Raw genomic sequence first — 27,304 nt, 5'->3', positions numbered from 1 at the left:
AGTCAAAACCCTAATCTGGTTGATTCATAGCTTTTGAGCTTGTTGAAATGAAACTTTGAGGACCATATGGTGACTGTTGATGAAGATAGTTCTTTTGAAATGAAGGGAGAACAAAACCCTAATTGGTTGTTACCAGTACTGATGAGTGATTTCTTGATTAAACCCTGCTGAGCACAAGTAGCAAACACAAGCTATGCAATTTGTTAGAGATGCAAATGATGCATATGCAGATGATATGAGGTGGTATCTTAGGTCAAAAATTGGGGTATGACAGATGCTTGATCATTCTCTCCACTTTCTTCTTGTGAAAGCTACCATGTCAATGGATAGCTAAACAACTTTGGTATCAAGAAAAGATGTAATCTTCCTTTCATTTTATATTTTTTCCTTTTGATTATTGTGTATGGAAAATTTATGAATCAATATGGATGATAATGTTTGCTTTATATTGAATATCTATGGTTTAAATGTTTGTGAAATACAACTTTTGTATCTTGATCTAACTTTATCATCTATCAAAGACTATGTCTAGACATGGAATTAGTGTTTGATATTCACTTTATATTGGTTTATAAATGTTATTTGTGTTGTTTAATTGGTTGAGAAATCATTGGTTGAACAATACGGTAAAAATTTCTATACCGTTGCGGATACGAACGATATAGACGAACGATACGTGATTATAATGATTAGTAACGAGTTCATATGCATGATTATTGGAAGACATACAAATTAGGTTGATGAAATCTAGTCTTGATACGTTCTTAAAACCTTAAAACCTTCCGTTATTTACTCTTTGCTACTATAAACTTGTGAATGAACTTTGACAAATCAAAACCCAAAGTTCACTCTAGCTCACGACACTATAAACTGTAGAACGACGGTAATATCTCATCAATCCTTGTGGAAACGATAATTAAAAAGTACTCCAAAATACTTTCAACACAACACCAAGTTCTTTTCTCACATAATCAAAACATTTCCAAATCTTTTCATAATAAAAGTGTACGAAAAATAGTTAGTTGGGAATAATACACATCCTAGTTCCTGAATACTTGGATGCAAGCCATAATTGCTTACTATTTGAGTACTCATCTTCCTTTCAAAAATAGAATAATTAACCGAATTTAGTTCGCTACTTAGTGGATAAAAAATGGTTAGTTGGGTGTTATCCTAATCTTTGAGTATTTGGGTCCTAGTCGTAATAGCTTACCATTTGAATGCTTGGATTCTATTAAGGAAAGGCGACTTAATTCGTCTCACAAGTTTCATAAATAACTTGGACAAAAAGGATTAGTTTGGCATAATACCCATCCTGGTTCCTGAGTATTTGGATGCTAGTCGTAATAGTTAACCATTCAAATGCTCGTCTCCTACCTAAAATAAATATCAACCAAATAAATTATTCAGTTTCCTCCTTAGCGCGACTCTAAAATTTTCACAAAGAACATGTCTATCCATTCTACTACAATACAAACAAACGCTTAAGCCTCCCACGCACGAGCATGCAAGCAACGATTAACTGCTAGAATGCAATCCAAACACTATTCACTAAAATCAACCAACACACATTCTTTTTTACTAAGAACTATGTAATCTTAAGTTCCTCATCGCACCAGAAGATACGTAGGATCGAGATCCAACATCTCGTCAGACACAACATTAAAAAACCTAAAACCCTCTGTTTCTTTACTTTTCATATAGTAATAATCAAATGGAAGTAAATAACATCACACTAACACTCTTTCGCAACACTAACTAAATGATTCTCGTTGAGTACAATGGATGTGAGGGGTGCTAATATCTTCTCCTTGTATAACCGACTTCCGAACCCTAATTTGGTTGCGATGACCATTCTCTTTTATTCTTTAACGGATTTATTGATATTTCCATTTATTTTTTGAATAAATTAACTTCAGTGGCGACTATGTTATTATTTTGAGTGTTCCTACGCTATAATATTTTTCACACCGTGATACAGTGCTAGAAAACTTTAAAAAATGCCCAGCTCATTTGATGTAACTATGAAGGGGAAATAAGTAGATGGTTAAGTACGCTGACTTCAAATTTATTGAAGGGAATATGATTACCTATGAGGGAGATGATAATTCATTAAAAAGGATAACACACCCATTTCCAACTACATATAATCTTATCTTCATCTAGGGGAAACACTCTCCAATTGGTTGTAGGATCCATGTCAATTAAAGCTTTATCAAAGGTATCTTCACGAACAAAAGCGAAAACAATATCAGTATATTTGGATCCACCCAGTCATCTGAAATATCCTTACTAGTCTTCATGGTCAAAATTGATACTATCACAGTGATTAAAATATGTTGTGAAATAAAACTAATGCAGGTGCAACGTATCAAGAACACAAGCAAGTTTGAACCATCACTATATTTGAAGCCCTAGAAAAAGGGAACATGAGAAAAAGGATAACATTAAAATTTGGGACTCAGATGAATAAACAATCAAACATGCAAGACTAGTGCCAACGAACAAAATTGTTCGAACTTGATCTAATGGTGAAACAAAAATGCTTTTAAAGAAAAACGATAAAAGAAGTTGAAATACTCTTTTTTGCATATCATTGACAACAAAAATGGGAAAATGACGCTTCTGAAACCTTTTATACCTCACTTGAGCGTTAAGGACCATACGATCATCCCGCACCAACAACGATAGAGATCTCCTCGGAAATGATTCAAAAGGCACTCAAGTACTCTGCGAAGGAGAAACATCATCAATGACTAGCATAGGGAGACGTGTCATTCATTCCCAGCATTATGTCACCTCTTACAATGGATGAAGTTAATGTGCCTATTTCCTAGGAGGACATCGTCCTGTCTAGAACTTCCATGTCTACAGTCTTCATGGCCGAGTAAGAATACAAGTCATAAAACCCCGTCCTACAAAGCAGAAACAAAGTCTTGGGGACAATTGTCCCAGGATGTTCGCATGACCCAAAAGACAATGATCCAATGGCGAAGCACCGAATACATAACAAGTAGACCCTTTCTTTCCACTAAGTAGTGAATCCTTTACACGAATGCCATAATAATCGTTCTGATCGATCTAACGGTTGACTGCATTCCACACAGTTCCATATGCATGCAGATACCCACATGTCTCCTATTTTAAGGGGAAATGCGCCACTTCAAAGGTATTAAAATCATTTATCATTCAAACACTATTTTTTTACTCTCATACTGACTTAAACATTGAATTGTAAATCTTGCAAATCAACCTTCTCTCTACCACCTAAAAACTTTGAACCAACACAACAAACTTTGGATTCATATTTTTATACCAACTCTAGTTCAACAACAAAACAAATACAATACACCAAAACTTTACAGGGTCCTGCTTTCTTGAACTTTGAAAATATATTTTTGGTGTGTTTGGATTGACGGTGCTCATAATGGATTATGAGAGAATTGAGTTTGGTAGAATTGATTTTAACAAAATTGAGTTTAGAAGAATTGATTTATGTTTAGATACAGTTATATAGAAGTGATTGTTATCAATTAATGTTGTTTGGATAGTTTTAACAAAATTGAGTTTGAATTGTATAATTACCAAAATGGTAATAAATTCTAGTACAAATAAAAAAGAAAAGAAGTAATTGATGAAAATTAAAGTAGGAAAATTTAAAAGAGTTATAGTAAATAATATATAATAAATGTAGAATTGATTCTATAAAACTCAAAAGCTAGAAATTGTAGCTTCTACTAGAATTGTTTTTGGAGGAGGAGAATTGATTTTGAAAAAGTATCCGAACAAAAATAAAAACTAATTTTCAAGTTGAAGTAAATTAGAAGTGCTTTTGGAGCATGTAGAAACCAATTCAAAACGCAGTTTATCATTTGACTTACCCCAATTCATCATCAACTTTTTCACAAGAGCTTCATAAGTATTTAGTTCAATTTACCATCTATGTAGCACTTGGTTTGAATTCAGTCCACAATTATGAATAGGTATCTCGAGTTTCCAACATTTAAATATTCTGGATACTCATCACTTACCCTAAATAATTTTCAAACTAGTCTCTTTATTTATCTCTATTAGTTCTTAATTTATCGACTCCATTTGAGTCTTTTTGAAATTGCATAGGATCAAATTTCCAAGGGCTAAAAAAGAAACAAAATAAAATAAATATACTAGTTTTGCAAGAGGAAATAGATAAGCATTATTGGTGCAATTAATAAAACATCTGCTGAAAACTTCATTCTGCCATGTTAAGTTACATGATGAAGATTGAAATAAAGTACATTTAAAGTCTTTATATTTATTTCACAAGTACAAAGTCTAAGTAAAAAAAAAGCACTTCCTTAAACAGAATTTTATTTTTATAACTCATAAAACTTATATTAAACTTACCAAGGTAAACCAAGATCTTGCAAATAATTCTCAGATTCTGGCCACTGTTCTAAACACCTTTCTTCTTGTGCATTCAACCAAGTAGGCTCAAAATCCATGAACTCATCAAAGACATGATGACATGCATCCTCTTGTGGTGCATCATTCTCCATTTTCTTCAAGTAATTGAACCACATAGTTGATGTAACAAAGCTCATAGTGTCATTCCATTCCATTTGATATTGCTCTCCCAATGATCTCATCTCTTCCATACCTTCATCATCTATGGCTGCATGGATGCCTCCTTCCTTCACCTGGTTTGTAGGAGGTGACTCAATGGTATCTACCATTGAGGAAACATCTTCTCCTTGTGATACTTCGTTAATCGAAGGAATTTCGAGATCGTTTGTTGGACAAAGTGGAGGAGATAAAGATGGTGGAGGTGAGAAAGAACAAAATGATAACTCATTATTGTTGTTGTTGTTGTCAAGGAAAAGGGTAGTAGCATCAAAGTTGTTGATGTTGAAATCATGCAAAGTAAGGTTCAATCCTAAAGCCTGATTTGGGAGGGCAATAGTGGAATTTTCAACCAAAAGATTTGGTGAAAATGATGAAGAAATTGGCCATGTTGGAAGTGAGAGTGAAGGATGAGAGAAAGAAGAAGAAGAGTAGGAAAAATCATTTGATAAATTGTTCATGCATGATGGATAAATCCTAGGATTTCTCCTCCTAGACAACCTTAAATCTTGCTCAAAGTCAAAACTTGAGAGTTGTTGTTGGTTAGAATGAGGCAACCTTAAATCTTGTTGTTGTTGTTGTTGTTGAAACTTTTGTTGCTTCTCTTCCTCACTAGCTTGTTTCATAGATGCTCTATGAAATTTCAAGGCAGTGACAATTTCTCTCCTAGCTTCTGCCATATTTAGAAGCTTTTCTTGATAAGGCCTAGTAGTGTGAAGCCTTCTTCTACCTTGTTTTTTGTGAACTTTGACATGTTTCCTTAAATTTTGATGCTCATCATGATGATGTTTGGTGTCCATGGTTTCTTTTGGTTTGTTTGTGGTTGCTAATTGTTTCACTAGGCTACGAATGTAAGCACTAGAGAGAGAAGGTTCTTGTTCTATTTTCATCACAATTTAGTGCAGATAGAATCAAGAGGGTTTTCTCCTCTTATACTAAAATTTTGAGACAGAAAAAATAAATATATTGAAAGTTTTAAATAGGTAAAGACTTTCGCAATTTCAATAAATATAAAATTGCAGATATTACAATATAAATTAATTATAATTTTTTTAATTAAAAAATAATGATACTGAGCCTGATACGGTTTTGTTGCGGTCGTTTTTTATTATTATTTTTTTTAATCCTTGGATGTAATATTAATATTGAAAATTTGAAGGGAAGTGCTGGTCCTATTTGGTGAAATTCATTGTTGGTATAAATAGTTGGGACCAACATAAGGATTTTATTTTTTATTTTGGATTTTTCTTTGTTTTGGTAAACTATGATTATTAGTATTTTATTATTTTATTATCATGCTTTAAATATGGGTTCCTTATGAATGAGCAGTGGTCACTTTCTAACTCAGTAATAGACCATGTCATGTCTTCAAGACTTTCAGCTATAAAAATACAAACCTTGCCTCTTTTTGCTTAATGCTACACCAATTAGATAATTTCTTCTCTCCTACTAGTAATAAATTAAGAGAAAGTAGGTTGCATCTGGTGTGTAATTTTATGACAACATAATTTATTTATTTATTTTAATTACAATTAAGGGTTGTAAATTTATAAACTATACAAATATAATGAAATTGGATAAGTTGATGTTTTGAGAAGCATGGTAGAGTACAGAAACTATTATAGCTAAAAGCATGTTGGCAAGTAAGGATCACAATGGATATGATGTCTAAGAAGGATGGGTAAGATTATACTTTTATTAATAAATTAAAATTGAATTTGATTATTTTAAATGTTGAAAAGAAAATATATAATATTATTAATTATTTATATTTATTAAAATAATTTAATTTAAAATATTTTCATTATATTTTAAGATAAATAAAATATAAATTTAATTAAAATGTACTGTATATAAAATAATGTAAACGGACAATAGATAAATTTGAGTTAATATGTTATATATATATAACTCTTTCTTTCTGCACATTCAATTTTACTAAATTCCATTTAAAATATTAAAATTAAATAGAAACTTAAATTTTTCTGCTTTTTGTGCTTACGTAAGTTGAATGTCATGATTTGAGTCTGTTGGGAACACAGAACATGGATCATTGATTCAGATTAATTGTTATCCTTAGATAGATACAGAAACACTGCAACCCCATCCTCAACCCACACAAACGGGTCCTCTTTTTTCGTTCTGTTGTTTTTTTTTGTATAAAATAAATCAGAAAATGGATTAGATCGTCAACCAAATACTAATAAAAATAACAAGTTAATGAACGTCATTAATGAGATGTTAATTAATTCAATGCTGAGTTTTACAGTCTAATTTTAACGAATGAATGAGGTTTAAATTTTCTAAGTTCTAAAATGATTATCAGTGTTGGTTTGATTAATAAAAATTTTTTCAAATATTTTTGTCCATGACTAATGGCTTAGTGACTACTAGTCAAAGGAGAAATACAGTCACAGTATTCAGATAGAAAGGAGAAATACAATCAGAATTCAAAGAAATTCAAAAATTTGATGTGAGCAAAAAAAGTTATAAATATTTTATACTCCCTCTGTTTTTTATTATAAGTCGTTTTGGACTTTTCACACCTATTAGGAAAAATAATAACTCTTGTAAGAAAATGAGAAATTATGAAGGTTTTTACAAAATTATTCATCTTTAATGACATGTGCAAGATAAATCTACATAATTGAAAATAGAGAGAATAATAAATATTTAAGGGTATAATAAGAAAAATATCATTAATTATTCATTGAAATTATAAAGCGATTTATATTAAAACATAATTTTTTTTCAAAGCGACTTATAATAAAAAAATAGAGGGAGTATTGATTAAAAATATTTAATAGTATTTTTTATATTAATTTCAAATATTATGAAAATTTTATAGTATTTTTTATATTAGTTTAAAATATTATAAATATTTCATAATATCTTTTATATTAATTTAAAGTAATATTAAAGTATCTTTAAATTGATATAAAATATTTTAACATTTATAAATGGATTTACAAGTTGAACTGACCAAACTTGATACTCTCAAATCGTTCGAATCAGACATGTCGCACATCAGACATGCTTCTACGGGTCTCTGTTTTTTGACAATCTCAAAACATATTTTCTTTCTCTTAATCACTCAAAAATTTTAAGGCATGCTCCAACAATGAGTATTGAGGTGGAAAGGAGAAATATAATCATGAGTGTTTAAGCACTTTGATAGCCAGCTTTGTTGGGAATGCAAAAGCAACAATATACCACAATACTTTGACATATACGAGACGCTACTTCTTCATCAAAAGTCTTAAAGCATTTAGTATAGGGGTGGAAAATAGGTATGTTCGTCTTGTTTAGCCTCGCTCTGCAAAAAAATATAAAAAAAATTGGTCGAGCATAAATGAGGGCGGGGCGGACACACAAGCACTTCATATTTTAAGCATAAAAATGCAAAAATCTATGTTAATGTATGCACCCGCAATAATTTAAAGAGAAAAAAAAGGTGGGGCGGGACAAACACCTTAGAGGGTGCGAGCCTAAAACATTGGTCTGTCCCTCAAAAAGCAAACCCATTTTGCCACCCCTAAATTTAATATTTTACCCATTCATAAAGCGTGATATCATACCTCTTATAATAGGATCTAACATGGGATCCAACTGAAGCTGCATATTCCTAAGGCAGACTGTTGTATGTGGCCAACATACGAAGGGGGAGCATTCTTAATACGATTGTTTTGTTGCCTTTTTTTTGCTTTTGTTTATTATCGTTTATTGAGTCTCCCTCATGATTGCACATCTTTAAATCAAGGTTGAAATTGATTCGTTATTCGTTTCAGCATGCTTAAATCAATGGTTATATGTGAACTTGATTAAGATGCTTTTAGTCAATAGCATGATTCAGTGGAATAAAAACTATACGTGTTTTCATTCAAGTTAGGTGCTAAGAAAAATCTCAAAGTACTTTTAAAACCATGAAAATTTGAGATTTTGTGTATTTAAATCGAATCAATCAAATCAAGCACACATTCTGATTCAAATCAAATTGAATAGAGGAAACCCAGCGATTTTTTAACACTTTGATTCAAATCAGATTTTACATTTGATTCGAATTAAGCTCCTCCTGGTCACCTCTGCTTGATTTGATTCGAATCAGACTTTACACCTGATTCGAATAAGACCATTTTCAGCAATTTCCATAAGGGTATGTTGCAGTTAATTCGAATCAGAATTTACACTTGATTTGAATCATGAGGTCTTTGATTCGAATAAGACTTTGTTCTTGATTTGAATCAAGCGTGAAATGGTTCAAAAATTTGTTTTATTTTTATTCCACTTCACTTGCTCATTTGACTCAAACCATGTATTGTTCTTGATTCGAATTTAACCAACTTTTACCACTCATTTTTGTGCTTAATCTCAAGCAAATATAAAACCTTTTTATCAACATGTTTCATGTAATGAGTCTCATAATCAATTTTTGATTTTTTGGGAAATCAATTTCCTCTCACTTTTGAAAAGTTCAAAACCCTTGCATTCGAATTTATTTCTTCTTCAACCTTTATTTTGATTTCACATCTTGATAATGAAAGATTTGTGATTGATTTAGGAAGACGTAGTTTAGAAACTAATTATTTTGAAGATCGGGTAAAGATTTTTCAGGTTTTTGTAAGATTAAGTAGTTGTCATTGGTTCTGACAAATTACAGTGAAAATAAGGAGGTTCTTCTCTCCATAATGCATTGATAGTGACTGTGTGGAAGGCTACAGACAAGGTAGAGTTCTTCTCAAATCTTCAGATGATTCATCGCTTTAGGAATCAGTAAGATCAAGGGGAGATTTCTACACTCGAAGGCTTGGAGAAAAATGTTGATATTGGAAGATTTTGAAGCGTCAATCAAGTAAATATTACGCTGAAGAGTTTGGCATTAAGCTGCATACAAGTCAAGATCTAGGTAGAAGATTTATTTTCTTTAGCATTACTGTGGACTACTTGTTGTAAGAACTCTTGCAATATTTGTCAAATTCAAAAGGAGTTATGCAGGTTCCAATGGGAAACCATTGAAGAGTGTACGTAGGCAAAGCAAGGACGATCTCTGAAGCACTATAAATTCTGGTGTCTTCTCTCTCTCTCTCTCTCTCTCTCTCTCTCTCTCTCTCTCTCTCTCTCTCCCCTCTCTCTCTCTCTCTCTCTCTCTCTCTCTCTCTCTCTCTCTCTCTCTCTCTCTCTCTCTCTCTCTCTCTCTCTCTCTCTCTCTCTCTCTCTCTCTCTCTCTCTCTCTCTCTCTCTCTCTCTTACTCTTGCATTTAAATTTCGTAGTATATTGCATGCCTAGATTTCAATTCTTAGAGTAGTTTATGGTTTATTCAATTGTTAGCAATTTATTGCTTAATATTAGGTTTTGTTTGAATTGGTACCTAATCGAGATTTAGTGGGATTAAAATCTGAGAAACTTATTGAGTTTAGAATACGCAAATTTGAATCGTTGTATAAATACAACTCGTGAAGTATACATCTGAATCAATCGAATACCTACTGTATCATCATTAGAACATCTTTGATATTTGTGAAGTGTTTACGCGAAACAATTTCTATACAGGTATAATTTTCACATTTTCGCTCTAAATATTCTGCGCGCAAACTCCAAAAACCTCTGTTAATTCATTTCTGAAAAATCGATTGAATTTTGTTTTAAAAGTCTATTCACCTCCTCCCTCTAGACCGCTTTCTTACTTCATATTCTCACCCAACACCAATTCCCTCACTCCTCCCACCAAGTTGGATCAGACTCTCATACCAACTTATGAAAATTCCATAGAAGGCGGAAGCAACAATATTCTATAATGTTTCATGATCACAAGAGAGAAAAGCGACACATCTTCACTCAAAATCTTAAAATATTAGATATATAAGTTACATCTCTTATAAATCTAATACTATATTCATTCATAAAGAGTGAGAGTTAACCATTCACAATAGAATTTAAAAACTTTCAATCTAAAATTGTAAAACAGCCGAGACTATAAGCCAAACTTAAGGAATTAAAAATAGATAGAAATGTTAGAGAAAAAAAAAAAGATAAAAGTGATATAAGGCTTTTCTTTATTAAGAATAGAAAGGAATGTTAGGAGAAAAAAGATATTAGTGATATGAGGGTTTTTTTTCTCGAAAAACATCAACAAGAAAATTCAATTATTGTGTGTGTTTGATTTTGCAACGAACAAAATTAATTTTGAATAAATTTATTATATAAATTGATTTTGAATAAAAGTGAATGGATTATAAATTTATTTATGTTTCGATATATTTCTATAAAGATAAGTTGAACAACTAATTTATGTAATAATCATGTTAATTTACAAAAGTTATAACTGAAAATTGTTAAGTAAAATCAATTTGAAAAACCACCAAATCTATCAAAATTAATTCTACTAGTTTAAAATAATAAACAATAAATTAATGTTTGGTGTTTTGACATTTCCTTTGTATTACACGTTAGATAAGTTAAGAATATTAGAGCTTCCGACACAATTATTCTACTATGTTACCAGCTTTTTAAATAATATTCCATAGTCACGATTTATTACCTGAACTGATACTACAGGTACACTGTCCTAGATTAATAATGTGTGTGTATAATTGTAATTGTAGTACAGAAAAGTACTATTTGTGACCCCAAAAGGAAAATCATTTTCATCATGACTTTGTGCAGTCGAACAACAAGCAAGAAGTTCAAAATCTCTCCATACATATCCCACACATGATACCCTTAGACTTTATGTTAAGTAATCACCACATGATATAGGAGTTTGTGCATTTACTATATATGCATATACTAGTGTAGTTTATATTCAACCTCAATATGCTCTATATGGATATTAGTTACATTTTTTTAAAAAAAAAATGTTATACACATACTATTAATAAGTTTGTATACAACTTATAATTTAGTTAATATATGCATTGACATAATAAAACAGTTTTAAATGATAAAACATTATTTAAGTGGAAAAAAATTGTTTTGGAGGTAATAGATTTTTAAAAAATAGTATATAGACTTTATCATGACAAAGATGGAACCAATGATAAGTTAGACAATGCACTTAAGCAGTTAAAGATACAAATCATGAATATAAAGGTTTGATAAACATGACTATCAAATAAAGACAAATAAACTGGACTCTGTCAAAAACCTCAAAAGATCTCAAGCAAGTGCCAATGCAAAAAGATTATAGCCGACAAAGGCTTATATTAGTAAGTGAGTGAAACTATATAAAAGCAAAGAGACATTTTCATAGAAGTACATGGCTATAAGCACGCACACACTAAAACATTTTTCTCAAATTATTTATCGAAAGAAAATACTCTAAAAAAAAAGTTGTATAGAATAGGATGGGAGCAGTCAAAAAGCTATAAAAGAATTTTTGACTAGATTTAATCGATTAGAGAAAAACTTTAACTTATTAGATTGACGTGAACTTGAGGCGTAAGGCAAGTTGAATGCACCCAGATTTTATGCAACGACTATATATCTTATTTGTCCATATTGGAAACTTTTACAGAATTGATTTTCAAAAATTTACCGATTAGAAAAAATGTCAATAAATTAAATAACAACTTTTTAGCTTAAATGTTATTTCCTTTTTATGGGAACCTCGAGCCTATAAATAGAGGCTCCACTTCTCATTTCAAATCATCAAGACCACGAATTTATGAATTGACACTCACACACACACTTTCTCTCTAAATTTTATTTTAACTTTCTCTCACTAGTTCTTATAGTCAAATGCTTTTGTAAGGAAAGTACCATTTGTGAGTGAGGTCATCATTATAATTTTGAAAGGGTAGAATTGTATAAATTCACCAAGTAACTATGCTTATAAACCTTGGTTGAATATTGTCCAAATAGGGATTATATATGTGGTTTTAAGCTAAAGCCATTAAAAGCTTATTGTTAGAGATTGTGTGATCAGTTCCTATATATATGTATGTTGAGAAATATCTATTTTTGATATTCTTCCCTTGGTTCTTGGGTGGTTGAAGATTAACCGATATTAAAAATATTCCTAGGTTTGAGATTAGCCGGATTTAAATCTCAGAGGTTATTGGTTATCATGTTAAACCAAGATTGAGCTTAGGTATTTGGACTCGAAGACTAGTCGCTACAAGGTCCTTGTTCGTGGAGAGAAGACTAACCGCTTCAATCTACAATTGGGAAGGAAGCTTGCCCACTTCATTTTCAACAAGTAACTAGAGAAAATACGCAAACGCCTATATCATATGTCTTTTAATTTTTGGTTGTAGGACAACCATTATTTCCTTGTATAAAGGGGTTCGTGAGTCTTTCCTACTAAAAGCTCTCAAGTATTATTGGAAACTCTCAAGACCAAGTCTTGGGGAGAATAGTATGTCCTTTTTGTTTTTGACTGAACCTCTATACCTCTTGGTGTTCTCTTTCCTCCTTTAACTTTTTTATTTCCTCATTTAAATTCAGTACTTTACTTTCCGCTACTCAAAAATATTTGAAAATGTTTTTGAACTCTTATTTAACTTGCCAAAAGTTTTCAAAATCATATTTCTCCAAACCACACAATTCACCGTCCCTCTTGTGTGTGAAGTCTCAAGTCCAACATAACCTCTCTATAAATAAAAACACAATCTAGCAAGAAAGTCCACTAGGGTTTTGTCATGAATTCGACTAGAACCTCAAAAGCGCATAAAATTAAAACTTCATAATATTGATTGAGATCCTTGATTGATACACATCTTGAACAAAATAGAATACCAAAAGAAATCTTTCTAAACAAAAATTTAGGATAAATATTTTCTAATTCCAAAATCTAACTTACATTATCATATCTCTGATAGGACAGAAAAGGAAACTAAGTGAAAAGGTGCGAGAATCACTACAATTAACTTGCTCGTGAATCAACTAGAGCGAGACAGGATGTCTCACAGAATTTGGAACATTTTATTTAACATGTTGCTTTCCATGTATCATCATAAATCCAATATGAATCTCGATTAAAACAAATCCAATAATATTTATTCTTGATATAATTAAGAATTCCATACCGTCAAGTAAGGGATTCAGAATAAAATCTCTTCCAAAACAGAAATGTGTCATAAATCATCTTTAACAAAAAGATGGAGATCTTCTCGTTAAATGAAAGTCCAAATCTTGTAATTAATACAAATCCAATAATATCTCTTCATGCAGGATTTATTTGATAAGACTATTTCCAATCAAAATATTTCTAAACAACTTTAGCATAATCTTGGACTGAACAAAAAACTGAGCCAAATCTTGTAATAAACTTTGGAACTAAACACAAGATCAAACTTTCCAATAATAGCTTTCCAAAAATAACGCACCAAAGAAACACAGAGCCAAAATGTGTCCACCATCTTCCTCGATATTTTGCCTATAAAAATAAGTCAATCAAAATGTAGCAACAAGTTATGCAGTAGTGGTCTTGAAAAACCTGCAACATATCATAAAATCACAGAAAAAGACATACCCTTGTTATTCTTTAAGAATGAGTTTTGGTAATTCATACGTGGGTGGGATAGATTTCCTTACCTTGTTCAATATAAAAGAAACATATAATGATTAATAATAATAGTATATTAGGCTCGTTGAGTTCCTAGTGTCGGAAACGAGTTGTCCATCCAATTTTGCACGCTTATAAGTGAGATGATGCAACATCTTGTGTATTTGATATGATCTCTCCTAATTAGGAAGAAGATTACCAATATAAGTAGGTGCGACCACTTGCTTAAGTAGAAGGTCACCTACCCTTATCTCTCTTAGGGCCACCTTGTAGTTGTATTGCCTTGGAACTCTTTGTTTTGTTGCAAACTCGTGAATATGAATAATCTATCTAGCCTAATAAATCATGTCAAAGGTGAGTTTAAGTTCTAATTCACATTCTTTACATACAAAAAACGTCGTTAGTCGTCACGTTAGTATATAGGAAGGTACGGGCTGTCTTAGGGCGTGTATTACCTTATTCATTTAAATGTTCATGAATCTATGTAAGCATGTCAATCTCAAGCGGTAACATGGATTCTAGATCATTAACTATCTTGAATTGTGTTTCCTTGGTGGTTGAGTGGGGTGTTGTATGATATGATAATATAACCTTTGTAGAAACTATATTAAATGTGAATGTACGTCTCAGGCGGGAACATACCATAATAAATAGAAATAAAGGGGAAAATATATCTCGTGCATTTGTTTGTCCCACATAACCTTGGTGTCATCCAACTTCTAATTTATCCCATATAGAACCATTTTGTTTCCCAATTCAACCCGCTCATTCGCCTGTGAGTGGACAACTAAAACGAACTTCATTTGAATTCTCAATTGGTTGCAGAATTCTACCACAAATGAACTCGTAAACTAAGTTCTATTATCAGAGATAATTCTCCTTGGCAAACCAAACCTACAAATTAGGCACTTCTGGTATAAATGATGTACTCTCTCTATTGTGATTTTGGAAACAACTTCAGCTTTTATCAACTATGTTATGTAGTCCAACCCCGCGATCAAGAACTTCAGCTAACATAGCGCTAAGGAAAATGGGCTTAGATTATCCATGCTACACTAATAAAAGGGTTCGGAAGATATGATAGAGTGGAGAATTTTGGATGACGTAAAGTGAATATTAGGGTGCCTATAACATTTGTCGCATTTTCTAATGAACTATGTGTTATCCTTCATTAAGCTCAGCCAACTGAATCGGCTCTCAGTAGCTTATGAGCGAGCACTTGCCCGTGAATATGGCTTCTAGAGACCCTTTTATGGACCTTAAGAATAACCAATACAGTCTCATCCTCGTCCAAGCATCTCAGCATGAGGGATGACATTCCCATATTGTACAACATTCCTCTTACCATGGTATACTTTTCACCTTAGTCTCGTCTAAATGAAGTTTTTCTAACTCCTAGTAGCATATTATATGGGTCATCCAACTTGGGGATTCATCGACATATATGGAATTAACTTCCTCCTTATCTATGCTAGGAATGAATATGGTTTCCTATATGATTGTCGTGTTGTGGCTTGACTTCTTCTTACTTGAAATCTTCGAGAAAATGTTCAATTGAGCATTGTGCTTTCTTGGTACATAAACTATTTCAAAGAATTTGAAATATTTAGGTGAATTTTGCACCATTATGAGGTACTTGACGAGTTTGGCCTCCTTGGTGTCATACTCTATGGAAAATTGATTAGAAATAAATTGGGAATCGCTTTAAGCTCTAAGATTTGAAGCACCCATTTCTATGGAAAAGTTTATTTCGATACTAAGGGTTTCATATTCATCTTGGTTATTATTGGCTCTGAACTCAAAATTCAAGTATTTTTCTATAAGAATGTTGTTGGGTCCTTACTATACTACTCGAGTGCATCTACCTTTAAGGTTTGAAGCACTGTCTATTGATAAGTTATAGACGTGTGGGATATCCTTGCTCACTGGGGAGCTGAACTCTACTAAGAAATCTGCCAGTATCTAAGATTTTATGTTGCATCTAATTACAAAGTTGATGTCATATTATAATAAATCTACTGGCCAAGATATCATTATGCCCACCAAATTAGGTTTCTTTAAGATTTGACGAATTAGATGACTCGTCCTTACCACCATAAGATGCCTCTAAAAGTAAGGCATCAACTTTCTTGGCATTATCATCACGACTTCCAGTGCCAATATCTCTATCTTATGACCCCTTAGCTCTGTGCCTTTTAATACTTTTCTAAAAAGTAGACCGACTGCTTAATTATATCCCTCTCTTCAACCAATATTCATCTCATCGCCTTGTTCATTATTGATAATTATAAGTACAATGGCATATGCTCAGCTGGGCGTGTTAATATTGATAAGGTTACCAAAAAAATATTTAACCCTAGAATTCCTCCTCTCACTCTTTCGTCTATTCAAACTTCACCTTCTTCTTCAAAGTTGTGAAGTGAAATTTTTTGTCTCTTGCATAGGAAAAACCCTAGACAATATGGCCAAGCTTCATGTCTATTATTGAAACCTCCTTCAATGTGGTAGGGCTTATCATATTGATGATGGTATAACGTTTGTCACGGTTCTCCTTTATCTTTCTTCTAGTCAGCATAAATCCAAAGAACCTTCCCGCTTAAACCTCAAAAGAGAATTTGGCGGGGTTCAAACGCTCATTATACCTCCTAACTGACTTCATGATTTCTTCTATCATTATAGTGTTTTCCTTCATATGGGGTATTTATGACCATGTCATCAATATATACTTCTAGGGTATGTAATATTCGTTTGTAGAGCACGTCACCCATCAACCTCTGATAACTGGCACGTGTGTTCTTCAATTTGAAGAGCATAACTTTGTAATTGTAATTGTAATTATTTGACATGAATGTCCTCTTAAATGCGTAAAGGGGGTCTATTTTTATTTTATTGTATCTGGAATTAGCATTCATGAAACTCAAACTTTTGGGTCTGGCAAAAGGAGAGAAACAATTTTTTCCTAACTTCCCGACGAATATGTGAGAATGGTGGAATAACCGTTTCTTCCTCAAATAGTAGAAGGACGGTTTCCTCTTTTACTATTGAAGCGCAAAATTAGCTTCTCCTAGAAACCCCATATACCACGTGTTTATGAAGTAGATGGGCCATGGACATAAGTTTGGGTAGGATGACCCATGCCCTAATCAAGAGACCTGGGAGTGGGATGACTTATCGATTTTGGAATTCCCTTTGGACCACTTTTCCCAGTCCAAATACTAATCTTAGTGGGTTTTCTAGCTAAGACATTAAATGTATTATTACTCATTTACTCAGGTCAAGGTATAACTTGTATTAACTATTATGATAACACATGTATCCCTCAAGACCTATAATCATCATCTAAATTTACACACCCTTTCAATGAATTGACTATAAAATCCACAAATAACTTCTACTTATCTACCGGAATGAAACACATATTCTTCGTCTCTACTACCAGGCTAATTCGCATATCCATTCCTATATAAATATAACTCAATGCTTTTTGAATTTAGATATGAATTAAGGTCTAAAATATATGATTAAATTACAGTTTTGGTCATTTTATTTTAGTTTATTCACAAAACTAATTATCTTATTTCAAATTCAAATAGTTTTAGTACTCTTCTAATATTTTTGCACTAAAAATTGATGATGTGACAAGTACTTATGGTAAGTAAAATAGAGGTTGTCATGTATGTGATAAGTTGGGCAAGAACCTTTATGCTTCTAATATGTGAATAAATGATACCTTGACCTAAATATTGAATTAAATATTTATAGTTTCATCCCCTTCCTTGATGGATGATGGTATTTTCCTAAACCCTCGACCACCTAGAGTATTAAATTGACCTATTAGGGAGCATGGTGGATAATTCATCCGTGCAATGTAGGAGACCTGGTTAGCCCATCGGCGAGATATGAAACTATTCAAATATAACAAGGATAATCTCGCTAGTTGACTGGATGTGCTTGGTTAGTCATCCTTGATCAAGCATGGAGCCATGGCGAGCTCGGTCTAATGTCTGACACATGTTTGACCTCTCCATATCTATTTTTAACCCCTTTGTGATATTTCTGAGATGCATGGACCAATGAGTGAAAACATTTTTACTTAGTGAGCTTGGATTATAACGGTCCATATAGTCTCTCAAGTACAAAGCCTAAAAGGGCGGAGTGGTAAATAGAGTGAGAGAGAGAGAGAGATAGAGAGAGAGAGAGAGAGAGAGAGAGAGAGAGAGAGAGAGAGAGAGAGAGAGAGAGAGAGACAACGGCCCATGATCCATGTTGCGAAATTGAGAGGTTGAAACACATCTAGCTATCATTGAAATCTTAAGAATATTAATTTCGTTGATAATAAATATATGTAGGTTAAAGATCAATGATAACCAAAATAAATTATATCAAGCAACAAAATAACCTACAATCAGTGTAAGCAAATCCGCAACAATCAAGAGAAAGATAAAAAAAAAACATCAAGAACTTGTTTACCCAATTCAATCAAAATTATCTACTTTGGAGGAGAGGTCAATCTCTAATTCACTAAACTTCCAAGGATTGTTACAAGAAATTACAAAAGACTTACACAAAAATAGTCACTCAATTTCTCAAGAACTAACTCAGTTTTCTACCCAAGTCTTTCTCAATCTCTCCATCTCTTTATATATGAACCACACAAACCTAATATGATTAGAAGTGTTTCTCAATCCCCTTGGATACCTCCAAAAGTTGACCAAATTCTAATAACTCCAAGAAATTTCTATATTTGTCTCTCTAAGTTTTCCTACTACAATTGACAATTGTTCCTTCTATCTTTTAGACTACATTCTAAAAGTTTGAATAACAAGAATGATAGAGATACATATTTATAACTGCTGAAATCCAGCAAATTTATAATCAACCAGCCACTAGCAACCACCCTAAACTAAGTGTCGTTGTTGCACGTCGAAGTTCAGTGATGCCTTATGACGCCACTACAGATGAATGGATCCGCAAGACCGCCTTTGTGGATGATCAAGCTCCATTGGATTGCCTCCAAATCGCCTTCGCAGACAATCGGATTCTGCCAGCAGCGGCTCTGCCACTCTCCCCTTTGTTCGCTCCACTCACCAAACCACAACTCTGTGTCTTTGGCATTCTATGTCGACTTTTGTGTTGTTTTTTTTGACATTCTAGTTTCTAGCAATCTCGAAATATATTTTTCTTCTCTTCATCACTTGGTTTTAAGACATACTCTACACCCATTTTCAGTAACTTGTCACTTAATTTTTCTATCTTTCAAGCTTCACAAAAATTCATATGAGATGATTTGTCACATTTTACAAATGAAATATCATCTAAATATTGACATATTATTAATTTTAAGTGTAAAAATATAAAAGAATAACTTTAAAAAATTTGAATTTAAAATCAAAAAACTAATTCTCTAAATTAATTAAAATTGAGAGATATAAACTATAGTTAAATTAAAATATAATCAGTTAAAAATTTGTGTTGAATTAAATATAAGTAAAATTTGTGTTAACAAGTAAATTGTTAATCCAAATAGGTAGTAGTCAATAATAAATACTCAAGAGTTAATATTATTATTAATGAGTAGTTGTGACAGGATTATAAATGGTCATTTATGAATTACAATGCATGCTTTGACACTCACTTACTCCTCTTTTCTTGTCAAAATTGTAAGGTCACTTTCTATATAAGTGGGCATAACAAGAGGACCACTTTTTTCATGTGCCACCAATATCTTCTCTAGGTATTAAGTTTCATTTTTCTTTCTATGCGATAAGTGTGGACATATATTAGTTGTGATTTAAGTTAGTTGTAATTAATTAACTGCAGTCAACATATGATTTTTTATGAGATGGAAAATTGCAACCAATGAAGACAATCTCGTATCATAAGAAAAATATGATTTCTGACAGCCATGCACAGGTTTAGCGAGTAAGTTGGTAAATACAACATAGATGAGGTGCAGTGATTCAGTCTTTTTCTTTTGCATCATTTCATGGTATGGTTCAATGTATCCATAAATTCTCTTTATCTCTTATCCCAGGTGTGGTTTTGATAAAACAATATTAGGTATAATCATAATTTTTATATCCTTAGTTTACCTCATTAAAAAAAATGGTTTTTGTATGTTAATGTTCTCACATTTATTAGACAAAATGTTTATATTTAACAAGTGTCACTTATATTAGTATGAAAAAAAAAATTATTATATGAAAATATGTCATGATTTTCTAATGACATGTCATTAAAAAATTAACACATAATTTTAAATGCAAAAGTAAAAAGTAAAAGAGAGTAAACTTTTAAATTATAAATAAATCTAATAATTTCGTGAACTATAAATTTTTTTATAGAGTTCATTTTTTATAATAATATTTATTTATATTTATGTATTAATCTAAACAAGTTGTTCATATTTATAAATAAAAAATTTTAATATTAAAATAATTTTGTAAATGAGATAAAATAGGAGATAAAATTGTAATTAAAACAAAATATTAATTATTTTAGTTTAATAATATGAATTATAGATGTTTCAATTTACAAAAATATTTTTATTAGTTGTTGTAAGTGTATTATATATGTTTTAATATACTTAGTTTTTATTTATATAAGATTTTGAATTATTTTATAAGATTATTGTTTATTAATAGTAAGAGATTTGGCAAAAAGAGATGATAGTAACAAAATTTTATTAATATTATAAAACTATTTATAATTTGGAATCGAATAAATACTCAGATAGATTAATATATGCATACTAAATAAAGTTTATTAATGGTAAATTTGTTTCACATTCATTGTTCCACTAGTAATATCTTAGAGTTTTGCTTCAATCAATTAATGTCATATGGTGTTAGTATCAACTAATTAAACTCAAAGTATTATAAATAATTATCATATTTTATTATTAATATATTCTAAAGTAACAATTAATATAGAGAAATATTGAAAAAGAGACTTTTTTTTAATATTCATACAAAAAGCAAATCCTCCAATTGCTTGTATAATTAACACTATAACTAAAATAATCACTAAGAAATAAATATATGTTTCTTAGTGGATTGTGAAAATATAAATTATTATTTTTTGGGGGGAATAATTTTCTTTTTAATTTTCTCCTATAATATTTTTTGTTTTGATTACCCCTAAGCGTGCAATTTAAACACTAAATTTTAGAGAAAAAATCAAAAAAAAAATACTACAGTGAGTAAACTTTATACTTAGGAGGCAAAAGACATAATATTTTTATAATTTAATAGGGTGTTTGAACCAAAAAATACAGGTTTGAAAAACGAATTTCGTCTATATTACAGGAGATTTTATATATTTAACCTTTATTTTTTTTTAATCTCAAATCAATTGATTTCGTTGATCAAGTTAGATAGATTAATAAAAATGTGTAAATAAAAAACAAAATAGTATATTTTTTTTACTAAAGTTATGCTATTATATATTAGTTTATTTGTATTTATCAATCGGGTCATGCTAACATGTGTTCCCGAACACTCTTTAAGAATATTAAATAAAAAAAATTATTTAAAAAAAATATTTATTTCAATTTTTAATTTATTGAATACACGTATTTTTTAAAAATCTTAATATTTTAAGCATTAAAGAGTACCTCTGAGACACTCGTTAGTATTTCCCTTATAAAAAATAAAAAATAAAAAATATTGAATTGAGAAAAATAATAATATTAATTAAATAGGAAAAAACTAATAATATTTTGTTAATTTTTTTAAAAAAAAAATAACTTGTTTAAGTATTAATCTTTTTAAAATAAATCAGTTATTTTTAGATGGATGAAGTATATTACACATTGCTATTGTAATATAGTACTCCATTTTGTTTTCTTGTTAATTGAATCTTCAACTGCTACCAAACACAATTGTGTGATTTATGAACAAATAATTTATGCATGAGGCTTGGTTTCCCCACCTAATTTAAGATGCACGGTGCAGATTAATTACAGAATTGACAAAAACAAAAACAAAAGCATCTACCTCTGCTAATAGACTGGTCCATCTGAGAGACACTCACAAGACGACGTTCCGAAGACAAATACATGGAAAAGAATCAAATCATGTCTCACTCACATTTGGTTCTATCAACTCTATCAAAATTATTAGTAATTTTTCAAAATAATTATGTTAAATGAGTTTAAGTATGACTCTTTTAAGAAAGAAAAATTGACGAACAATTATCAAACTTTGTTTTAAGAAAAGCTTAAAAATTAATCTTTTGGATTCAAAGGGAGACACTTAAGATGGGTAAGAAAAAATAATTGTCAAACTCAATAAATTTTGACTAGGTAAGGTTAGGTTGCATTAAAAATAATGTGTATAATGTATTGCTCGCCCACTTTTTCTTACTACTTGACTTGTCTACAAATGTTGTCAGCAGTGGTGACATGAGCCATGCATGATAGCTTTCGATTTCTCATATGGTCCCATTTTGCAAAATAAATACAAAGCTTATTTCAATTCTCTTATTATATTCCAATTAATAATTTTATATATAAATATTAGTAATTAATTGTTTAATATTTCTCATTATTAGGAAGATCCTAAAGTTTCACACTGGTTGTAGATAGAGCATTGAAATAATATCTATAGAGGAACACTTCTTATTTTACCAATCAGTTTTATAAGGATGAGTTAGGTCAAACTCTAATATGGTATCAGAGTTTATCAATTGGACCGTGGGCCGTCCACCGTTAATATCCACGCACCAAGTCAAAAAGAGTGTTGGGCGTGAGGGGGGTGTATTAGGAAGATTCTAAAGCACTACATTGGTTGGAGATAGAGCATTGAAAGAGTATCTATAGAGAGACACTCCTCACCTTACCAACCGATTTTATAAAGATGAGTTAGGTCAAACTCTAATACTCCTTTATCGAAATTTGAATTCAAATTCTATTAACTAATCAAATTGTTTCAACCATAAACTCAAGTGAGAAAAGCTATATAAACTATCATTTATAATCATGAGTAGTTAAATCTTACATAAAAAAAAATTAATAGAATATATATATATATATATATATATATATATATATATATATATATATATATATATATATATATATATATATATATATATATATATATATATATATATATATATATATATATATATATATATATATATATATATATATATATATATATATATATAAAAGAGGTGACTTGTTTATCGGTAAATGTTTTGATAGAGAAATAATGTATTTCTCATGTAATTATATTGACTCATTGTTGCTTGGGCGCTTTCCGAACTTTGAAAAAAAATTACATAAAAGTTTCATTAACATTTTCAATGGATATAAACAAAAAAAAAATTGCCCTAAAATGTTTTAAAAAAACAAGAGCTAAAACTAAAAATCTATAAGTAAATATATTTATTATGGAGGAGTGGTAAACATGACTTGTGGTGATCATATATGTTTGAGTGATAAAGAGGTCATAAAGTCAACTTATTCTACTAACAAAATAATAACTTGTTCTAGTAGCTAATATTTATCATTATATTAAAATAGACTGTTTTATGATCATGGATTCTAAGCGATTTGATACTAATAAAATCATGAGATGCGGAATCTTGGAAAAGGGGAGGAATGGAGAATACTTAAGCTATAAAATAATCTTAACATGTAAGGTGGAAAATACTTAAGCTCATTAATGGTGTGGCTATAATTAAATGTTAATAGAAAGCATGAGGACCTTTTGGAGCTTTCCATATTGGCCAATATAGTAGAATAGAAATAAGATTTGATTTAACTCTTCTAAAATAAATGTGGAGGATGTTACCAAAAAAATGTGGAGGATGCATAAAGGTAAAGTTAGTATCCGGATTCGATTCCGGCTGGAGTCAAAAACGCTCTGGAGCCACGGTGCCGTCGCCTCCTATCCCGAGTCCGGAGTAGTCACGTGGGACCCCTTTCCCCGCGGATACCGGTCGGTAAAAAAAAAAGTTAGAAGTTAATCTTGCGATGATCTTGTATGTAGGGGCGGATCTAGCTTATTTGAGAAGATTGAATTCCATTGAATCTCATTAATTTTCTTTATAAAAGTACATATACTCTTTCTTTTCATTTAGAATTCTTGAAGCTGGTAGATATTTATTGAAATCTAGTTTTTTTTTTTTTAAATATGATATAAGCTTATGTTATTTAATAGGAGATTTGCAACAATGAAAGTTATCATACGAATTTATTGTTACAGGATGATTTCCCTTAATATGCGGTAAATGACGGCGGTGTTTAGAAATGGCGTAACATGATATAAAATGACGGTTTGAACCGCCAGTACTTGCGAAATTAAAAAATCCATCCTTGACAATAAAAAAATTACTAATATTTTCACTTTTTTTCTTTTTTTTCAATTCCAAATTTTTTTTCTCTCTTTCTCTCATTTTTCAATTTCAAAAAATCGTCCACTCTTTTTATCATTTTTTTTCAATTCCAAAAATTCTTTCTTTCCATTTTCCTAAAATAGTTTACCCTAACTTCAACATATCTTCTTCTCATATTTCTCTTTCATTTTCTATATTCCATTACTTTGTTTCGCACTACACGCCCACCATCTCTCTCGCTCTAGTCTGAACCACACATAACTTAACACCTCCAACCATTCATTGTGTTGTCTTCATGTTATCCTCCATTCACGTATATCTACATTCTTTCCCATGAACTGAGAAATTATATGCGTCAATCACATCGATTTTGTTAAAATTTGTTGTTCTCCCAAAAAAAAAACTTTGATAGTAGTTCTGTTAGGTCCCTTTGTTTGAATTTGTAAGTGTTTTGAATTCTTAGAAGAGTAGTAATGGCCAATCAAAAAGCAGTTACAACAAAAGACCTGTGAATACAAGCCCACACTCACAAAGGTGTTTTTGATCCATGGCAAACTTCACAAGCAAACAAGCAACAAGGCACAAGCAAAAGAACTCAAGGAAAAGCAAGTTTGGCTATTCAAGACAAAGCTAGGTCGACCCAAAACAAGACAAGGAAGATTCAGAAATGCCGCAGATAGGTCGACCTACTCACAATCCAGGTCGACCTAAAATGATGAAATTTACACACCTCACTGTTAGGCCGACTCACATAACAACTAGGTCGACCTAAACTGAAGAAAATTCTTCAGAACGTGTTTCAACAGAATTCTGGTCGACCTAAACCTTCAACAGGTCGACCTAACTGGGAAGAATTTCATCCAGGTTTAATCCAGCTCTGTTAGGTCGACCTAAGCACTACAAGAGGTCGACCTATTTAATCAAAAAGGCCAAAATTGCTGATCTGCTATGCTCAAACTGACCAGCTCTCATATATATTATCAAATGTTCATTATTGAAGTTTCAACACCAACAACTGAAAGATACACAAAGGCTTCTCATCTTCGATCATCGACACAACTCCAACACAACTACACACAATCATTTTTGCGTTGAGGGTTTGCGTTCAAGATCGATAACGTCCATGGAACGGAATTGAAGATTCCTAGTGGGTGAAGATTTGTGGGGTTTTTGGTGAATAAAATCTGAGGGTTTTGTCCTCCAAGATTGGTGAATTTTGGGGGTTTTTATCAAGAGGCTTCATCAAGGATCCAGCTGAGTGTGAAGATTGAAGAACAAGTGTTCAAGCAATTCAAGACACTGCAGAAAGGGATCAAAGTGAAGCTCTTGGAAGACCTTGATCTGGCTCAAGATTAAGGGGGAAGAAGATTCAAAGGATCGACAAATTTGGTTTATTGTTTATCGCTTTGTTATCTTCTTTGTATAAACTGCTTTCAACATTAATGGAAGACTTCCCGATTTCAGTTTGGAATTGGGGGCAGACGTAGTCGTAGCGAGGACGATCGACGAACTGCCTAAACAAATATCGTGTTCTTGTCGCTTTTATCTTTTCATTTACGTTCTGTTCGTATTTGGTTATAATTACAAATTGATAAACGATTCAAGTGTTAAAATTGTGAATTAAGAACTTGCATAAACATCACAATTCATCACACATTGAATCACCATCAATTTGAACATTATCACCAAGTGTTTGTCTTTTTGCTTCTTCCATTATCATTGCATTGCAAACCAAGGTTTAACAAATTATAAGTTAATTGATTTTCTTCAGTGTAACGAATTGATTCGATAACCTATCCTTTCATTGTTAATCCCAATTATTTCGTGGTTTTATCACATATACAACCCTTGCAATAGCGGTCCGGAATAGACGCAAGTCGATTCAGAACCGCTTTCGCTTAAGTTTGAAATAATTCCGAAAAACTCTGAGAGATCTATTCACCCCCTCTAGATCCTTAAGCCTAGCGTCTAACAAGTGGTATCAGAGCTCTGGTTTATTTCGTGCTACGTGAAACACTTATTGGAAAGATGGCTTCCGGACCTAAAGGGGCTCACAATAGAGCTCCAGTTTTCAACGGTGAAAACTATGGCTATTGGAAGGATTGTATGTGTGTTCACATCAATGCCATTGATAGGAACATCTGGACAACAATTGTCAATGGTCCCTTTCAGATCACCATGACAAATGCAGCTGGTGTCGTTGTTCCAAAACCAGAAAATACTTGGGATGCTGAAGATGAAAAGAGATATGGATACGATTGGAAAGCGAGAAACATTCTAATCTCAGCTCTAGGAGTTGATGAATACTATCGCGTTTCCCATTGTAGATCCGCTAAAGCTATGTGGGACACATTGCAAGTTGCCCATGAGGGAACGGATGATGTCAAACTAGCTAGAATCAATACGTTAACTCAAGAGTTCGAACTCTTTCACATGGAAGATGGTGAATCCATCGAAAACATGCAAAAGAGATTCGTTCATTTGAAAAATCATTTAAACTCTCTTGATAGACCTGTTTCTAATGCAGTTGCTACTAACAAAATCTTGAGATGCTTGAACAGGGAATGGCAACCCAAGGTTACGGCAATAAAGGAAGCAAATGATCTAAATACCTTAGACATCACCACTCTCTTTGGTAAACTAGAAGAACATGAACAACATCTTAAATGCCTTGACATGCATGAGAAAAGGGCAAAGAAAGAGAAGAACATGGAGAAAGAGGTAGAGAAGAAGTCAATAGATCTAAAAGCTTCAAGCTCCAAGACCTCAAGACAAGAGCTAGAGGATAGTGATACAAGTGATGATGAAGACTCCGATGATGAGGAAATGGGACTGTTTGTGCGAAGATACAACAA

The sequence above is a fragment of the Vicia villosa genome, linkage group LG4, assembly GCF_029867415.1.
Source record: "Vicia villosa cultivar HV-30 ecotype Madison, WI linkage group LG4, Vvil1.0, whole genome shotgun sequence".
NCBI classification, from domain to species: Eukaryota; Viridiplantae; Streptophyta; class Magnoliopsida; order Fabales; family Fabaceae; genus Vicia; species Vicia villosa.
The sequence above is the reverse complement of the archived record's forward strand: the minus strand, read 5'-3'. Positions refer to the sequence as shown.